Source organism: Acomys minous, assembly GCF_964271855.1.
Source record: "Acomys minous genome assembly, chromosome: 17".
Lineage (NCBI taxonomy): Eukaryota > Metazoa > Chordata > Mammalia > Rodentia > Muridae > Acomys > Acomys minous.
Window position 1 is genome coordinate 6,086,673 of NC_140500.1, and position 17,010 is coordinate 6,103,682.

Here is a 17,010-nt window from a genome sequence, read left to right on the forward strand (position 1 = left end):
CAACAAATAGAAGGCAGAGAGAGTAAACTGGGAATCACATGAGTCTGTTGAGACCTTAGAGCCCCCCCCCCCCCCGTAACACACCTCCTTCAGCAAGGCCACACCTCCTAATCCTCCCCAAACAGTTCCACCAACAAAAGACCAGTTATCCAAATACAGGTGTTTATGAGGCCCATTCTCCATCAAATCACCGTGCTCTGAGTCTTCACTTTTATCAGCATCTTGGTTTCAGTGGTCATACTTGTCATTTTCTTCAGGAGCAACATTCAGTTTTTATGATTTCAACTTGCTGTAGACAGCAGGTGGCATTGGGTCCAGGCTGAAACCATCCATTTTGTTTCCTGCTTTCCACAGACTCAGAATTTGCATCTTCATTAATTGCGGCGAAGAAAAGATTTCCACAGCACAGGTCACTTGGGTTTTTTTTCCCCTTTAGAATATGAACATGTTCCTCCAGTCATTAACAAATGCTAATGCTTTATGTTCCTAATAGACACCGTTCTTATGATAATGTGTAGTGTAAGGAAAAAGGAATTGAGCTCTAGAGTTAAAAAAAAAAATTCTGTATACCTTTCAGTTTTAGAAAGATGTAACTTTTATTTGTCCATGTCTTAGTATTGGTTTGTACACCTGAGTTCAGATTCCTACGGGGGCTGGAGGGCGCATCAGATACGGGGAGCACGTTACAGACAGTGTGGACCCCATGGAGCCCCTGTGAGTGGGTGACCACAAACTCGGGTCCTCTGCAAAAGCAGCAAAGGTTCTCAGCCTCTAGCTATCCATCTCCTGCCCCTGGTAAAGAGAGAAAAATCTTTCCTCATCCCAGTTTCTTCACCCATGGCCTGAGGTAATCCACTCCTGTGTGGCAAGGGTGCTGTGAGCGTAAAATGAGGTGACGCCCACAATGGACTCATCTGAATCAACTTCAGCCATCGTTAGGGACTCCTAGATTCATGATCCCCTGGATCTCAGACTTTCAAGTGATCTAAAATAGGCCTGGCAGCCTCTTCTAGCTGGCAAGTCATTTTCTTGGATTGTATAATTTCTGTTCTGTAGGACAAAGTTAAATGAGTACTGAAGAGACTCATCCAAGTTCATAACGGACAACTTCACTGGAAACCCAGAGTTCTCATTTTTAAATTATCATCATCATCATCATCATCATCATCATCATCATCATCATCACATTTATGTTTATTTCTTAGTTTCTTTTTTTTTTTTTTCTTTTCTTTTTTTTTTTTTGAGTCAGGGGCTCATGTAACCCAGGTTGGTCCTGAACTCACTATGTATCCAAAGGTAACCTTGACCTCTTTTTCTTGTTGCTTCTACCTCCCAACCAGAGGTTCTGGGCTTATAAGCAGAAAGTAATTTTTGAAGGCACAGTTCTTCTTTATATAAAACATTTGCCTTCATTTCATATTACAAAAGCTTGTGTCTTCGTTCCTATTAAAAGTAGGGGCCACCTGCCTCTCTGTGGCTCCTTCCGTGAGGGCTTTGCTTTCATAGTGTCGTAATCTCTGGAGAAGCCAGCTTCCCCCGCGGAAGGGAATGCCACTGTGTGATTGGAACATGCTCCTGTTTGATGATGGTGCGGGGAATCCAACAGCAAGAATATGGACTCAGAAGTAGAACTATTACACCCCAGGGACAGTTTTACTGGTCGTTGTGGTTTGGTTTGGTTTGATTTCTTTTTTCTTTTTTCTTTTTGGTTTCTGCTTATTCATTTTGGGGTAATTGTGGCATCCCTCATGGGTGTGCGGCTGCAGCACACTTGGGTTTTTCTAGGCATTTCCCTAACTGCGTGTAGCTCTCAATGGGGCTTCTGGTGCATCCTCTTGGGAGATGTGTTTAGTGGGATATCCGGAATTGCCGAAAAGTTTTTATAATCATTTTTTTCTCTATATAGTCAAATCATTAGTGTTCCTTAAAAATTAGTAACTCTACTTCCAATTTTTGTCCAGGATATTTGAGTCATAGTAGCCACTAGAGTAGTTGACTCGACCAGTTTTTTGAATCTTCAAATGAGACTAAGTCATAGTAAGACTGGTGGTAATCCTCTGATAGGATTATGATGCAGCTTTCAAATTACAAAAACACTCAGCACAGTCAAGTGTCAATTGTTTTATTAAATTTTCCTATTGAAAATATATTAGTGTCATTATTTGAAATAATGCAATATATTTAATTATGATGGTAACCTTTCCTCGCCCTGAGTGTTTCTATCTCTGTTGGGTTTGGGATGTTCTTTTATATTTATCTAAAACATATTAAAGGCGGACGTCACAGGAACAGGCTCAGGAGCTTCGCAGGCATGCCTGTCAATGACTAAATGAAAGAGGGAGGATGAATTGTGTGTTTGCAGTCTCTCACACACAGGTTTAAGTTACATGTAATGACCCCTGCGCATTAAACGTTCCACTCTGTGGCCTTTCTCATTTCTATGGGTCAATCAAAAAATTCTTGCCTACTACTCTGTTAATGTTGACAGTTAAGGAGCTATTCATTCCCCCCCCCAAAAAAAGTACAAGTAAAAGGAAGGCTGACAGTTAAGAATAGTTCAGTTGGATCTATGCCTTCTATTGATGGCTAAACAATCTATGAACGTGGTCCTGTCTGAATTGTTTCTGATTTTCCTTCTGATTTTCCTTCTGATGTATCCTATGACACCAGCAATACTATATTTCTTATTATCTGTCAATAAAATCTTAGTAATGATTTTACTGACTAAAGTGATGAAATGCTTGCATTGAGTTCAGGAGACCTTTGTGAGTCTTTGTTAATATTTATAAAACCGTTACTTGCTGGAAGGGGCAGGGCCCATGGTAGGCTGAGAAGATGTGGACTCCTCAGTGGGAAAATGTGCCCAATTATCCCAGAGAAAATGCTACTAGAGAAACACATTTGCCAATTGGTTGTGTTTATCTGAATGCTTGGTCCTTTTTACATCCACATTGGCTGAGACCTGAGATTGGTGCACAGGGCTGGTGGTAGCAATGTGTCCATGAATAGGGTCAGAGGAGAGGCTCCCAATCAAAAAGAGAAATATTGGATTTTAAAAAAATAGCTAATTTGTCACTTCACTCATTGAATATGAACTGAATAGACTTCTAACCCTTAAAATCCTTTTTTCCCTCTTTTTATTGCCTGGAATCTTAAAAGCTTTATCATTTGCAGTCATAAAATGAAAATATACACCAAACCCTCAAAGGGTAAGTATGAAATTAAATTATATTTAGGCAGCTGTAACCTTTTAAAACGATCGGATTCCAGTTAATGTATTTCTTCCTGTTCCGAGTGCTGCCATGGTGTTTGATGGTGGGAAGCAGTCCAAAGGGCATTGGGAGATAATAAATTCACTGTAAATTTCACCCCAAGGCATGTCTCCATACACCAAGGCCTCCATTTAGCAAGGCTGACCTAAAACTCTTGTCACATCCAAAGGTCATTTAGGTTGGGGTTGGTGTGCCCCATCTATCTTTCCTTAATGTACAGAGTGACAGTGGGAGCAAGATGGAGCTCATAAACAGTCATCAGAATATGAACAAGAAGCCAGCTTTGGACTGGGAGAGCAACATGAGGACATAGCTCCTCTCTGCCGACTGGCAGCTGCCTTGCTTCTTGCAAAGCCAGGGAAGAGTTCACATAATTGTGGACTTCCTGTTCTGTATGTCAGAGCACTCTGTAACTGGAAAAGTCATTGGGGAGTTGGTTGATTTAGAATAAAGCAACTTTTCATCAATTTTATTTGATTTGTTTCCAGTGTAGTGGGTTAAGATGTATAGATATAGATAATAGATAGATAGATAGATAGATAGACAGATAGACAGATAGATAATAGATGATAGATAGATAGATAGATCATAGACAAATAGGTAGATAGATAATAGATTAATGATAGATGGTAGATCATAGACAGATAGATAAATGATAGATTATTGATCATAGATAAATTATAAATAGAAGGTAAATGATAGACTGATAAATCACAGATAGATAGATTGATAGATAGATAGATAGATAGATAGACAGATAGATAGACAGACAGATGCTGCATAGATGATACAAAGATAATGCATAGATAGACAATGCATAGATAGGAGATAAAATGGACAGATAAATAGATAGATGTAGATAATGCAAGATGGTAGATTATAGATAGATACATAGATAATAGATAGATAGATAGATAGATAGATAGATAGATAGATAGATAAATGATAGATGGGAGATCATAGACAGACATAGATAGATAGACAGATAGACAGATAGATAGATAGATAGATAATGCATAAATGATACATAGATAATAGATAGATAGATAATAGATAGATAGATAGATAGATAGATAGATAGATAGACAGACAGACTGAAAGATATCCATCCTCTGGTCTCTGCTCCACTATCATCTAAGTTCTCCCTGTAAGTGAATCAGACCAACTGTTTGTTCTTTTGTGCCTGGCTTACATCACTTAGCACATGGTGTTTTCAAGTTTCATGCTCCATGTTGCCACCTGTATCTCCCAATTATCCATTTTTCTGTGTGATTTTTATTTGTATGCATGAGGCAAGCTCTACCACTGATGTACAACCATCATAGTCCTTCAAGTTTATAGTCTCAAAGATGACTTCAGTGTTTTCAAAGGCAGCATACATTAACAAATGCCAGTCACTGTGGTCATCAGTAATAAACATTATCAGATGAAGAAAAGCTGAGCAGGTCTAAATACAGATAGTCTAAGGTTAAAGCTTTGCAAGTCTTCCTGAAAATTAAAATTAAAAAGCTCATGATGGCACAGGCTACTGTTCTCCGGTGTATCCCAACTATCAAGGACAATACTTGACACAGAACAGGCACCCGGTATGTGTCTGCTGAAGGAGGCAGCCATCTTAAAGGCAGTAGGGCAGAAATTAAAATAGCTGATTATTTCTCTGGGTGACTTTGATGTGATGAGAAATGTGCCAAGTGCTACTGAGAGATATGTTGGGCTCTGAAAGATAATGAAAATCTAAATACAAAGGATACAGGGTTCTGTTGTAATCGTGTTTGTCCTAATTAGTTTAAGTTACTCATGTTCTGAGCAGTGCAGATGGCTCATTTTTGCTACGACATTTTTTTCAAAAGTTATAGGAAAGCTAGGGTTTGTGAGCATGAGGTGAAAACAAGGACTGTAGCTTCATATGGTTAAATTATTGGTGTGAATTAGGCATAGAGACCAAGCCTTTAACTAAACGTGAGGCAGTACTGAAAATTTGACACACAGACTATCATACAATGAGTGTGGAATCAACTTAAAATCGTACGCAGCAATGGCCATACCAGTGAGGAGCGGGTTGGGGTGAGGCTAAAGTCTCCCCATCAGTTCTCCCAGCTCCCTCCTGGTCTTGTGGAGCAGGAGTGTAATCATATACTCCCTGTTCTCAGTCTGCTGCAGCTTTAGACACTCTTCCCCTTCCCCACCCCCACCCCCCACGCCATAGCCCCAGCTCAGGCTTCCCATGCACACTGTGAACCAGACAAGATTCCTCCTAACGGTGTCTTCTATCAGCTCACCCTGCTGCCCTCCATCTGCGTGCAGGTTCAGGGACACGCCTAGTCTGCTGACCAATAACACCATTTCCCCCTGATGCTCCTCTACCATGAGGATTTACACATTTCCAGTGTGACATGTTTTCGTGATGATTTCATTAGTGACTGCTTGTTCCAGTTAAGAGTTCTGGGAGCTAAGGAGCTGAAAATCATTTCAGTGATTAAGAAAATACAAAAACACACTTTTATAGTTTCCCTCACATCTATTACATTTCATTAGAGAATATTTGAACCATTTATTTTTAAATTTAAAAGTGAAATAGAAAAACAAGATAAAGCATTTTTGCTGGCAAGAGCCAAGAGAAAGAAGGCAGATGAGGGCTGGAGAGATGGCTCAGTGGTTAAGAGCACTGACTGTTCTTCCAGAGGTCATGAGTTCAATTTCCAGCAACCACATGGTGGCTCACAACCATCTATAATGTGATCTAATACCCTCCTCTGGCCTGCAGATGTACATGCAGGCAGAGCTCTGTATACATAATAATAAATAATAAATCTTAAAAAAAGAAAAAGAAGGCAGATAAAGGATGCTGGGAATGTTTCTCCTGGGTGTGTCCCTCTTTCCTGTCTTGTATCCTTAATTCTGGAGTGGTCCTCAGTGCAGTCTCCTCTGGACCCATCTCAGTTAGCCTTTCCTTCTCTAACATAGATGCCACCACTGTGTTTGAGTGATTACAGCTGTGGCTCAAAAGGTACAGTGAATATGTCAGAAGCTGGTAAAAAATGAAAATGGATGTAAACTCAATATTGTCTTTTACTTCCTGTGTCTGAAAGGCACAGATCCATGTCTTCTGTGCCTTCCGTCTTCCTCAGTGAATCAAGAATAATACCTAGTTCCTAAATTTGTTGAGAAATTTCAAATGATGGTGCCTGCCATGCCTTGGGGTGAAGTTTAGCTGTTTTGATAAGTATCCCCACCATTCCTCCTTCTGTGTCTACGTGTACCATGAAGTGGAGAGTCACTGAGAGCGCATATGCGCAGAGCCAGCATTCATTATTAATATGCATTGTTAACTTAGAAGCTCATAGGTGGGCAAAAGGTGAAGAGTCAAGTGAAAGGCGATCCCTAGGAGGAAACTTTTATTAAATTTAAACATGCTGTATGTTGTCTCTTTATGACAGAAGAGGAAAAAAAAAGGAAAAGTGAAGAGATGTGGGTGCAGGTGTGCCTTCTTGGGGCACAGAGGCATCCTCCCAGTCCTAAAGCATCTTTGTAGTCTCTCAAGCCATCACTTATCACTCCTAGCTTAAGGGAGAGCCCTTGGCTCCGGGGAGGATTCCTGCAGCTTTACATTTTTGTGTGGTGACTATTTCACTGACCAAGCTCCGTTGGCCTTCAGGAAGGGAACCCCACTCTTGCCCCCCCACAACAGAGGGAAACCAGCCCATCATGCACAGGTGTGCATCCTCACGTGCTTCTTCTGCCACGTGCTACTTATCACACTGGCAACCACACTTTTCATTTCTGTAGTCATTTCGTTGAAGATTTTCTTGTTCCTTGTCAGATTTCTGGAGCTAAGGACCTTGTGTGTGTGTGTGTGTGTGTGTGTGTGTGTGTGTGTGTGTGTGTGTGTGTGTGTGTAGGGCGTTATTAAGACTCATTTAAATGAGTGAAAACATCAATGATAAAGACAACAAGCTAGGCCTGAAGAGATAGCTCAGCAGTTAAGAGCACTTACTGCTCTTGGTTTTCATCACCCATGCTGGGCAGCTCCTTATAACATCCAGCTAGCCACCCAAGCCCTGTTCTGGGCTCCATGGGCACCAGGACTCACGTGTACATTTTCATACAGAGAAACACATGTATACGTATAATTAAAATTTGAAATTAAGGAAACAGACAACAATATATACCATATTAGAGTTTTCCCAAATGAGCTTTGCTCCCATTTCGATGAGTTAATGCCACCTAACAGAAATCCAATGTAAGGATAACTTAAATTTTGGTATCTCGAGTTGTTAACATTTGTGGAGTTGTTGAAGTAGTGGGAACTTTCGCCCCCCCTCCCTCCATAGCAAACATATAAAATCTTTCAGAGATTCCAGAAGTAGCAAAACTCATCAGAAGGAGACAGAGTCACTGTTCTTAGACTTCTGATCCCTGCATGTGTGCTCCAGCATGCAGCCAGGACACATTGTAGAAGAGGTGGTTCTTACATTATGCAGAATAATGTAAGTAACATAAAATAATATAAACAATATACAGTTTGGTTTAATATAAATGGGCACAGATATTCCCCTTACATTCAGCTGGAATGGTGGCCTTTTTTCCACCATCTGCTGGGATAGATGAGAGATGGTCATAAACATGGCCGAATGGAAGCAACTGTCTGCCTGGTGACCCTCGGCTTTCCCATTTGAGAGCCACAGAATCTTATTTTTCTCCAGTGAGCAAGCCTATGTGTATGCCTTCCTTCCTTTTTCTGATGCTTTGAGAGGAATTTCCAGTGGCATTTCTCACAAAATTAAACTAATTAAAGATGAAGTGCCATTGGTGATGTATATAGATATGAAGAGCCCCTGGCCAGCAACGTTCCTCCCGTGCCAAACGGAGATGTATTTACTGGTCTGTGACCTCGGGGATGGAAGTGGAGCTCTTGTCCTCAATCAGTTACGAGCAGAAATTCTGGAGCGGCATAAAAAGGGTCAGTTGGATAGGTCGTGCGTCATACGGGGAGGCAGATGTTGGAACATATTGCAATGGGTTATGTGCAGAACATGAAGGTGGTTTGTGGCGCAGAGCGTTGGGGGGGGGGGGGAGGAGGAGAGGGAGGGGGAGGGGAGGGAGAGGAAGCAAACAGATCAGGTGGCATTTCCTAGTGTGACTCTTACAAAAGTTTATCTAGTTCCTAAAGGAGCTGCTTCAATTATAAAAGTCAAAGTGAGTGTTCTCCTGGCTGTTTGAGATTTATTCCTGTGTAGTAAAATGAGGCAAGCAGCCTTTAAAGGAGACTGCTTTCGAAGCCCTTGTGTGTAAGCATCCTTGCCTGCAGCGAGGCAGAAGCAGAGTGACCCTCCCCCTCCCCCTCTGACTTGTGACAGAGGTCCTGTGGCTGGAGGAAGGTCAGAGGCATCTGGAATTTCAGCAGGATGCCATTTGGACACCCACACACCAGTCTACTGTTCATTGGTGCCTCCCTTTTCCATCCAACTCTCACAGCTCATAAAACTGGATAAAATAATAACAGTTGGATACGTATCACTAACATTTAATGAAGCAGCTTTATATAAATATTATTCATGAATTTGCAGTGTCATGTTCTTCATATGTTAGTGATATGGTTTTGCCATCAGATCTATTTGCCTCTGCCTCTTTGGTGCCGCCCTATCCAGATTCATAAGAGGTTCTTTTTTTTTTCATCTTTGAAAATTTGTTTGTTTGTTTGTTTATTTGATTACTTTATAGCCTGAATCCAGCACCCTCCCTCCTCTCCTTCCAGTCCCATCCTAGGGCTCCCTCCCCACATTTCCCTCTCCTTCTAAGCATTTCTTAGTCTGAAACCTCTCTACAGGCAGACAGAATCTCTCCTGTAAAGTATATCTAAAGGGAGAAGCTTTGCCTCTTGTGGTGAATCAAGAGAGAAAAAGTATTATCATGACTCACTTCTTTAAAAAGGAAATCACACCTGGATGGTATGTCTTAGAAAAGCTGAGATACAGCAGAGATTCTACCTTGCTAGAATAATCCTCCTTAGGAAGATAGCCACAGAGCTGGAGAGATGGCTCGGGGCTGTTGAGAGCAGTTGCTGCTCTTCCAGAGGACCAGAGGTCAGTTCCCAGCCCCCTATGGCTGCTCCTCACTACTTGTAACTCCAGTTGCAGCCCACTGAACCCTCTTCTGGCCTTGAGGGTACATGCAGGCAAACACTAACATACACAAATAGAAGTAAATGATATTTCTAAAAGACCTAAAATAATATTTTTAAAAATATTTTTAAAAATATTAAGTACTGATGAAGATGTAGAGTAACTGCAATCCTCAGACACTGCAACATGAACACAAGAGTTCAGCCACTGTGAAAAAAAAGGGCACTCTTAAAGTAAACATGAGCTTACATGACTCATGTGCATATGACTAAGCAAATCCAATATTAGAAGCAGGGTAGCCCAGAGTAATAAAAACACACAGAGAACTGGAATGTTCATGGCAGGATTATTCATAACAGTCTAAAAATGGGAAATAAAATTCCAAGTGTCCATCAAGTGGCTAAATGGACAAACAAATGTGGTATGTTGTGATCTATCAAGGGAAGGAACCACTGATTCGGCCATCACAAGGCTCAGCAAATGTTCAGAGGTGCCGGAAGCATTGTGCTAAGCGGAAGATGCTGACTCCCTCTGTCTTTAGTACCAGAAGTCATAACTGCGAAATTGACAGCTGGCCTGGCACAGGGCTAAAATGTATTCTGCTGCACACAGAACAAAGTTCAGTGTGGATTAACGTACCCTGTTGTTTTAGGTGGAGTGTAGTCTGACTTCTTCACGGTGCTTGCCAGGGGTAGCTGGCTAATGAGACTGTCAGATCCTAGCTCTCTCCAGCCAGTCCCAGCCAGGAAAGTATCAGGCCATCTTCCCAGGAGCATCCTGTCTCCTACAGGAAGGCTCGGAGGAGGACGAGAAGAGAAGGCTCTAGGTAGCTCTACCCCTGGAGTGTGAATCTTGATCCTCAGCTTGACTGGATAGAGAGATGCCTAGGGGATTAATAAATCGTGGGCTACATCTAGGGAGCACTTCCAGAGATGGTAGACCACAGTAGTATCGATGCATTAGTTCTTGGTAGGTGGAAATATGACAGCATTATTGGAAAGTCCTGAAAGATGAGCCTGAGAAGTAGGGGGAGGGGCCGACTGTGAGGAACCACTTCGGGGGGAAGGGGGAGCTGTCTCTTACCCAGGCCTCTCCCTGTATCTTCCCTCACCTCCTGCTTCCTGTTCATTGTGTGTGTAGAAGCCTCCCCTTCTCTGATGCCTTGTCCACCTGTGTGAGCTAGCAGCCATGCCCTGTGCCCTCTGAAACCATGAGTCAGGGTAAAGTCTTCTCCCTAAGACAGCTTCTGTCATGTCCTTTCTGATGCCCTACATAGTGACAATGAAGGTAATTAACGCAGGACATTTTGACATAGAGCTTACAAGGATGTCCATAATTCTCTCTCTCTCTCTCTCTCTCTCTCTCTCTCTCTCTCTCTCTCTCTCTCTCTCTCTCTCGTGTGTGTGTGTGTGTGTGTGTGAAGATATACAAGTAAATTTGCCTTGTTTTGTCTCTATAAATGCACATTGACCTGTGTGTCACCATCACCTTAGTCCCCTTCAAAGCATGTTCAAACCCGCACTAGACAGAATGCTCACATCCCTCCCTCCTTACCCTGGACACCTTCATCCATCCCATCTTTGTGTTGATACCGAGAGCTGTCTTTCTAAGCACTTTACATGGGTGGCATCACAGCCTTTTTCCATTTCCTCCGCATTATTGGCTTGGCAAAGCTGGAGCTCATCAAGGTGCATACGTGCTGTTCCTTGCTGAGTAATATTCCATCCCATATCTCTGCCACAATTTTTACCATTTACCCTTGAAAAAATCTGGAGTCATTTCTACCTTGGACTATTGAGACTAATTCTGTTTACAATATGGTTTTATATGTATGTTTTATTTTTTTTAATCCCATTTTCATGTATTTTTCTTAAACAACTAAGACTTCAAAGTCACATACTAGCTCTTCTTTATCTGCCATGGAGCTGTTGCAGTCTCTGTAGTAGGAAGGGACATTTAATATTCCTACCAGCAGAGTGCAAGTTTCCAGTTTCCTCACACCAACAATGTGGTGCTCTCTGAAATTCATGTCAAGATTCACCTTCTTTTAAATTATGTGGGGGCGGGGAGGTGCCATGTGTGAGGAGTGCCTGGACCGAAGAAAGCCCAATCCCTGAGCCTGGAGTGCCATGTTATTGTGAGCCTTGTCACGGGAGCTGTGTGAAAGCAGCAGGTGTTGTTAATGGCTGAGACATTTCTCCACTTCCTAGCCTTCTGAGAGTATGCCCAGTGTGTGGGGACTCGTATGTCCTGTGCTCCTGAGTCCCTCAGGGTGGGAGAGTGGAGCATAGCTTCTCAGCCAGTCCATCGCGATGCATAAATCCTAAGTGTTTATCCACTCAGTGTGGGACTCTCTCCTGGGACTTCCCTGACGCTGTTTTACACATAATCTACTTATAAATAGGCTAAAGTTGCCAGTGTCATGGAAGTCCATGCTTAACTGATAATGTCTGGGGAAACATGACAAATGGTAACGCAGAACGTACATCTAGTCACGCTGGAACCTGCTGGCAAGTTCTGAGGGTTTTCTCTGTACATTAGTTCCTCGTTAAACTCCACGTTGAAGTCACATTAAGAAGCAGAAGTCAGGCCGTAAAGGTAACACTTGTGGAGGCTTGAAATTGCTTTTGGTTTTTGGTTCTGTTCACAATGCCATTCCATGTCCCTTCACTTAAGAAAGAAAAGGAAAGAGAGAAAAGGTGAAACACTGTTCTTACATATCACATTTAACTTAATGCATCTTTTCAGGTTTAATTTACACTAGGTAGGAATGTATTCAGAAACAATGGACCACAAAAAAATCGATGAAAATACTATTGGTCAAAAGTCCTGTTCTAAGTATGTGGCAAATGCATGAAATGTTAATATATACAAGCTACATATGTATATATGAGTGTGTATATGTGTGTGTACATGTGTGTGTTGTGTGAGTGCACATGCATATCTGTGTGTACATCAACATGTACCTGTGTGTTTCTATGTGTATGTATGAATGCACATATGTAGGTGTATGTATGTATCAACATCGTTTTTTTAAAAACTCAAAATTTCCCATTCCTATATACATATTTGCCTTGGAAGTCAATCTCAGAAAAGTTTTCTTTCTATGTTAGGTTTGAAACTTTAAGTCTGTATATTTGTTTCTATTCAATCTTTAATTGAGTAGTACTTGTTTGGAGTAATGTTTTTGTTGATCACCAAGGACCACACAGGATGACAGTTTTACCCTTGTGTGTGCTTAAAACTTTGAGGAGAATAAAACAACTTCATTGCTTCTATTTGAATAAATATTAAAGCATCAAAAATTCATTTATATTCACTTATATTTCTCCAAATATTGGTATAGAGGAAAAATGTTACTCAGAGAGGAGGATGGGTCTTTGAAGGGCCTAGGAGATGGCTCAGCATGTTATAGAGCACCCAAATTGTAGTCTCAGCTCCAGAGTTGGGCAGCTCACAATCACCTTATTCTACCCATCTCCGAGGAGTCTGACACCCTCTCCTGGGCTCTGCAGTATGTGCATTCACATGTGCATGCTCCCCAACACACACATAGGCACACATAATTAAAAGGAAAATACATTTATGAAAGGACTTATAAATATTCGCTTAACAAAAATTCTCAGGGGGCTCTAACAGTCTTAGGATCATCACTCATTTCATGGTCATCCCAGAGTTCACAAATAACCTTCAAGTGCCACTGTACCTTATACATAGCATTTGAGAAGTCCTGCCCTCACAAAAAGAAGCAGGGATGTTTTCTCTGTAGTATGATATTGAATTTGGAGGAGCCATACAGAGAGAGAAGAAAAATGAAGAAAAAATTGGTGCTGCCCAGAGCTTATGTACCTCTGCTTTCCTAAGCTCTGCCCACCCCACCCTTGTCCCCACCTCCACTCTCTACCCCAGCCCAGACCCCCCACCCCCCGCCCGTCTGTCTTCTAACCCATGTCTGAAGTAGAGAAAGGTAGTTGTTTCAAAGCATCCATTATGTTATGATGCTTGGTCTTGGTACAGGACCGAATGCAGGGTCCTCTCTGTCTCACTTTACCTCCATCCAGATGGTCTAGATGCGTAATAGGGAACCTAAGTATACGAAGAGACCTCTACTCGTTAACAGACAGTGACGTCATTTTACAAAGCTCTTGCCTCTGGGTCTGTGCTGCTGCATTTGATGGTTTTATACAACAGCAGAGGCAGAGGCAGAGGCCCTGCCCTTAGGGGGGTTTAATGCTCAATGAGTAGGTTTGGGACAACAAATCCTGATAGTTATTTTTGCCAGTGCCTAGTGTTTCAAATCCAGATACTCCAGATGGCAACTAGACACCAGGCTGGTAGCCAATGGAAGAAGCTGTGTTGTGAGCAATTTGGGGAAAATATGCTATTAGAGGGAAGTGGCGAGAGCTTCCTATCTCCCAGATGAATGTGATAATCCAGGTTAGAATTTAAACTGGTTGTTATTTTCTCAAGCTACTCTATGATGAGCACTGGAAAAAATTAGTTTAACATGTCTAAGTAAAGTGAATATCATCATTTAAAGATTGTAAATATGTATTGTATATAACCATGGGAAAAAAAACCCAGATTGTCCAAAAGGGCTAGACTCTCATTTTACCCAAAAGATTAAGTTAATTAGTAGAGGTGAAAATATCTGTCTTTATCCCCTCACCAAATTCTGGCCTAGTACTGGATCACAAGAACTTGGCAGGAAAATAAAATGCCTCTAAGTGACCTGTCAATGAAATACTGACCGTGATCCCATATATGTACATTGGTCCATAGAACAAAGTGGTGACTAGGTTTGGCTGGCTGGGGTGGATGTAGTTCCCTTGCTTATGCTGTCATGTGGAGAAGCCATCACACTCTTCACACTAGGAAAAGTGCCTGAGGCTGGACGTGGTGCTCAGTAAGGGAGCACTGGCCTCTGATGTGCATAGACCCAGGGTCCCTGAGTAGTGCTATAGGAAGAGGAGAAAGAGGAGGAAGGAAGGAGAAGAATAGAAAGAGGGAAAAAAGGGAGGAGGAGGAGGAAGAGGAGGAGGAGGAGAGTCTGCCCTTTTGAGGAAGTCCCCAATGAGATGGTCAGCATTTTGCCTGTCACAGTGCAGGTATGGGATAGCCTTTCAGCCTGGTTGACATCTATTCCCTCCGTCCCCTCCAAAAAGAAGTGTGATGCATTTTGGCTGCCTCACAATGATTTATTGCTCTACCTAAGCATATGATAAACAGTTGCACATTATACCTTTAAAATGAAGACTTAAGTAGATTTTGGTCTTGTGCCTCCTGTGCTATGACACTCGGGTAATTTCCTCTTGTTAATTTTCTCATTAGTGATAACAGGTCAGATTCTTACCATCAGAGCTGTCACTACTAAATTCTGATGACGTCGCAGCATATACTCCTGCCTTGCATTTGTCCCAGTTAATCTGCGTGTGTGCTGTTCTCACTCCCGGCATCCCCACGCCTGATCTTTCAAGAGCAATAATTGAGCCTCTGAACCCTGTGCTGTTTGATTCTCAGGTAGATCGCTCGGCTTAAGTCGCTGGCTTTGCTGTCACACTATGCCTACTACCCTCAGGACTCCCCGTACAATAGGGAGTACATTCCTACAGAGATTTAAACTATACACTTAGACTTTGTAGATATATGTAGAGGAATTTTAATCCAGCAACATGGCTGCTCAAAAGAGATTGTATCCAAAGACCTTCTCCGCCTATGTGATCTGAGTGGAATATAGATATGTCCTATATGACAGTATGGTCTGGCTGGAATACAGACAAGACCTGAGCACACATCTTTAATCCCAAACAATGTAGGTAAAATTAGTCTGTAGATGTCTAATTGAGGAGCAAAGAAAGTGGCAAAGCAGAGAAAGATTTAACAGACTAGGATACACCCGACTCTCATGAGAATAGCACAGGAAAAAGAGGCTACTTAGGGAAGTGCAGGGAGCAGCAGCTGAGTGGACTTGAGTTCAGTCAGCTGACAGTCAGTGAGGAGTCAGTTGAGAGGAGTGCAGTGGATTGGAGTTCCTGGCAGTTTAGCTTGTAGAGTTCAGATATAGTTTTTACCAGGACAGTTTTACCGTGACAGGTTGCAGAGAAAACAAGCTAGACACAGGTGGAGACAGAGTGAGACAAAGAATGAGAAGGAGCCAGAAGATTTCAACAGATCTCTGGCCAAGCAGAACAATTCAATCGGAAGCTGAGAGAAGCCAGTTTGAATCAGTCAACATGGAGAGGAGTTTAACCCAGAACTCTTGTAGAAAATTGGGTATTGATGTTTACTCTTTTTTCATAGATTATTATGGCAGTTATTATTTAACCCACTATCATGTCAGTAAAAGACACAGACACCTGTTACATTTTTTAATAGCCTTAAACCACTGGGGAAGGGCAGATATAAACCTCCTACCTTTTACTTTGCATACCCACAGCCCATGCCACTTGCTTTAATTATTTCTATCTGGGATACATTGCATCCATAATTCTCACAAATACCTGCACATGCTTTTCACCTGGGCTGTTTCCCTCCATCACTGATCCTCAGAGCCAGCTCCTTCTGGTCACATGGTTCCTCTTAACACTAACCCATGGCTGTCTCTGCTTCCTCTCTCCTGTGATCCTCTGTCCTCCAAGCCCTTGAAACTTAGCTCTGCCTATCTCACTTCTGTCCTGGCTGTGGGTAGGCATTGATTGGCCAATCGAGGATAATTGGGAGGCAAGGTTACACAGCATCACTTTGACAAGTCTGAGGGGTCTGCTCACAGAACAGTAAGAATCTCAGGGGGCGAGCAATTAATTAAATACAAAGCACCAGCCATGCCACAACCCAGAACAGCTGAGTTGAACCAGTCAGCCAGACTCCAGGAAGAATCAGAAAGGGTGAGCTCACTCAGCAGGAAGTCTCCAAGACACCAAGACAACAATTACATTAGGTGGGTAAAAGAGACTTTTACAGATTCCACCCAAGTTTGCACTTTTCTTCACAAGGTAAAATGAGGTATATGATGGCACTTGTTCTAACGTGAAGACAGCTACTTTCTTCCTTCTCAACATTAGAAATAAACGGAGAGAGACTGTGCACCTACCTGAAAGGCTGGCGCTGGAGGCCGGCTCTGACACTCCTGGTTTAACAAGGCTATAGGTTTTTTTTTTTTTAAACAACCCTACAGAGACCCATTTGACTTATTTTGAAAGTAATGGTGAAAAAATTTAAGGCCATTACAACTTCAAACTCCACAGAGCATTAAGAAAATTTAGGATTAAAATATTAACTTCTTATTCCTCTTCCTTCCTCCCCTCTTTCAAACTCCATCAAAAGATGATTTTTAAGGAAACACTAACATAACATGGGCTTTATTTTACCAGTTCTTTATTTCCTGTCTTTCTGGCATCCATGGTTTCCTAAGTCTGTCTGCATGTATGCACATGCCCCTCCACACGTCTCTGAATTGTGTCTTACGTCGTCCAACGGGTCCTACTTGCTTATGTAATTTTTTTCTCCAGCTCCTTCAAGGACCATTGTCTCCTCTGCTGGAGCTGTGGACTAAAGACATTTGATTCTTCACTGCAGCTATAAGCCATCTGACTTTGGGCAACTTTTTCAATTTCAAT

General features: G+C 42.0%; 1 protein-coding gene and 1 long non-coding RNA gene across 9 annotated transcripts in view; one reads left to right on the forward strand and one right to left on the reverse strand.

Annotated features, from left to right (window-relative positions):
- The window catches only part of SOX5 (SRY-box transcription factor 5), a 942,792-nt gene that overhangs the window by 857,125 nt on the left and 68,657 nt on the right, over nt 1–17,010 (forward strand). The gene's annotated exons all lie outside the window — the stretch shown is intronic.
- Nucleotides 10,975–17,010, reverse strand: part of LOC311587974 — a 28,428-nt gene continuing 22,392 nt past the window's right edge. Inside the window, exon 4 of the long non-coding RNA XR_014776028.1 lies at nt 10,975–12,064. This is a non-coding gene — a long non-coding RNA (uncharacterized lncRNA). The remainder of the gene's footprint in view (nt 12,065–17,010) is intronic.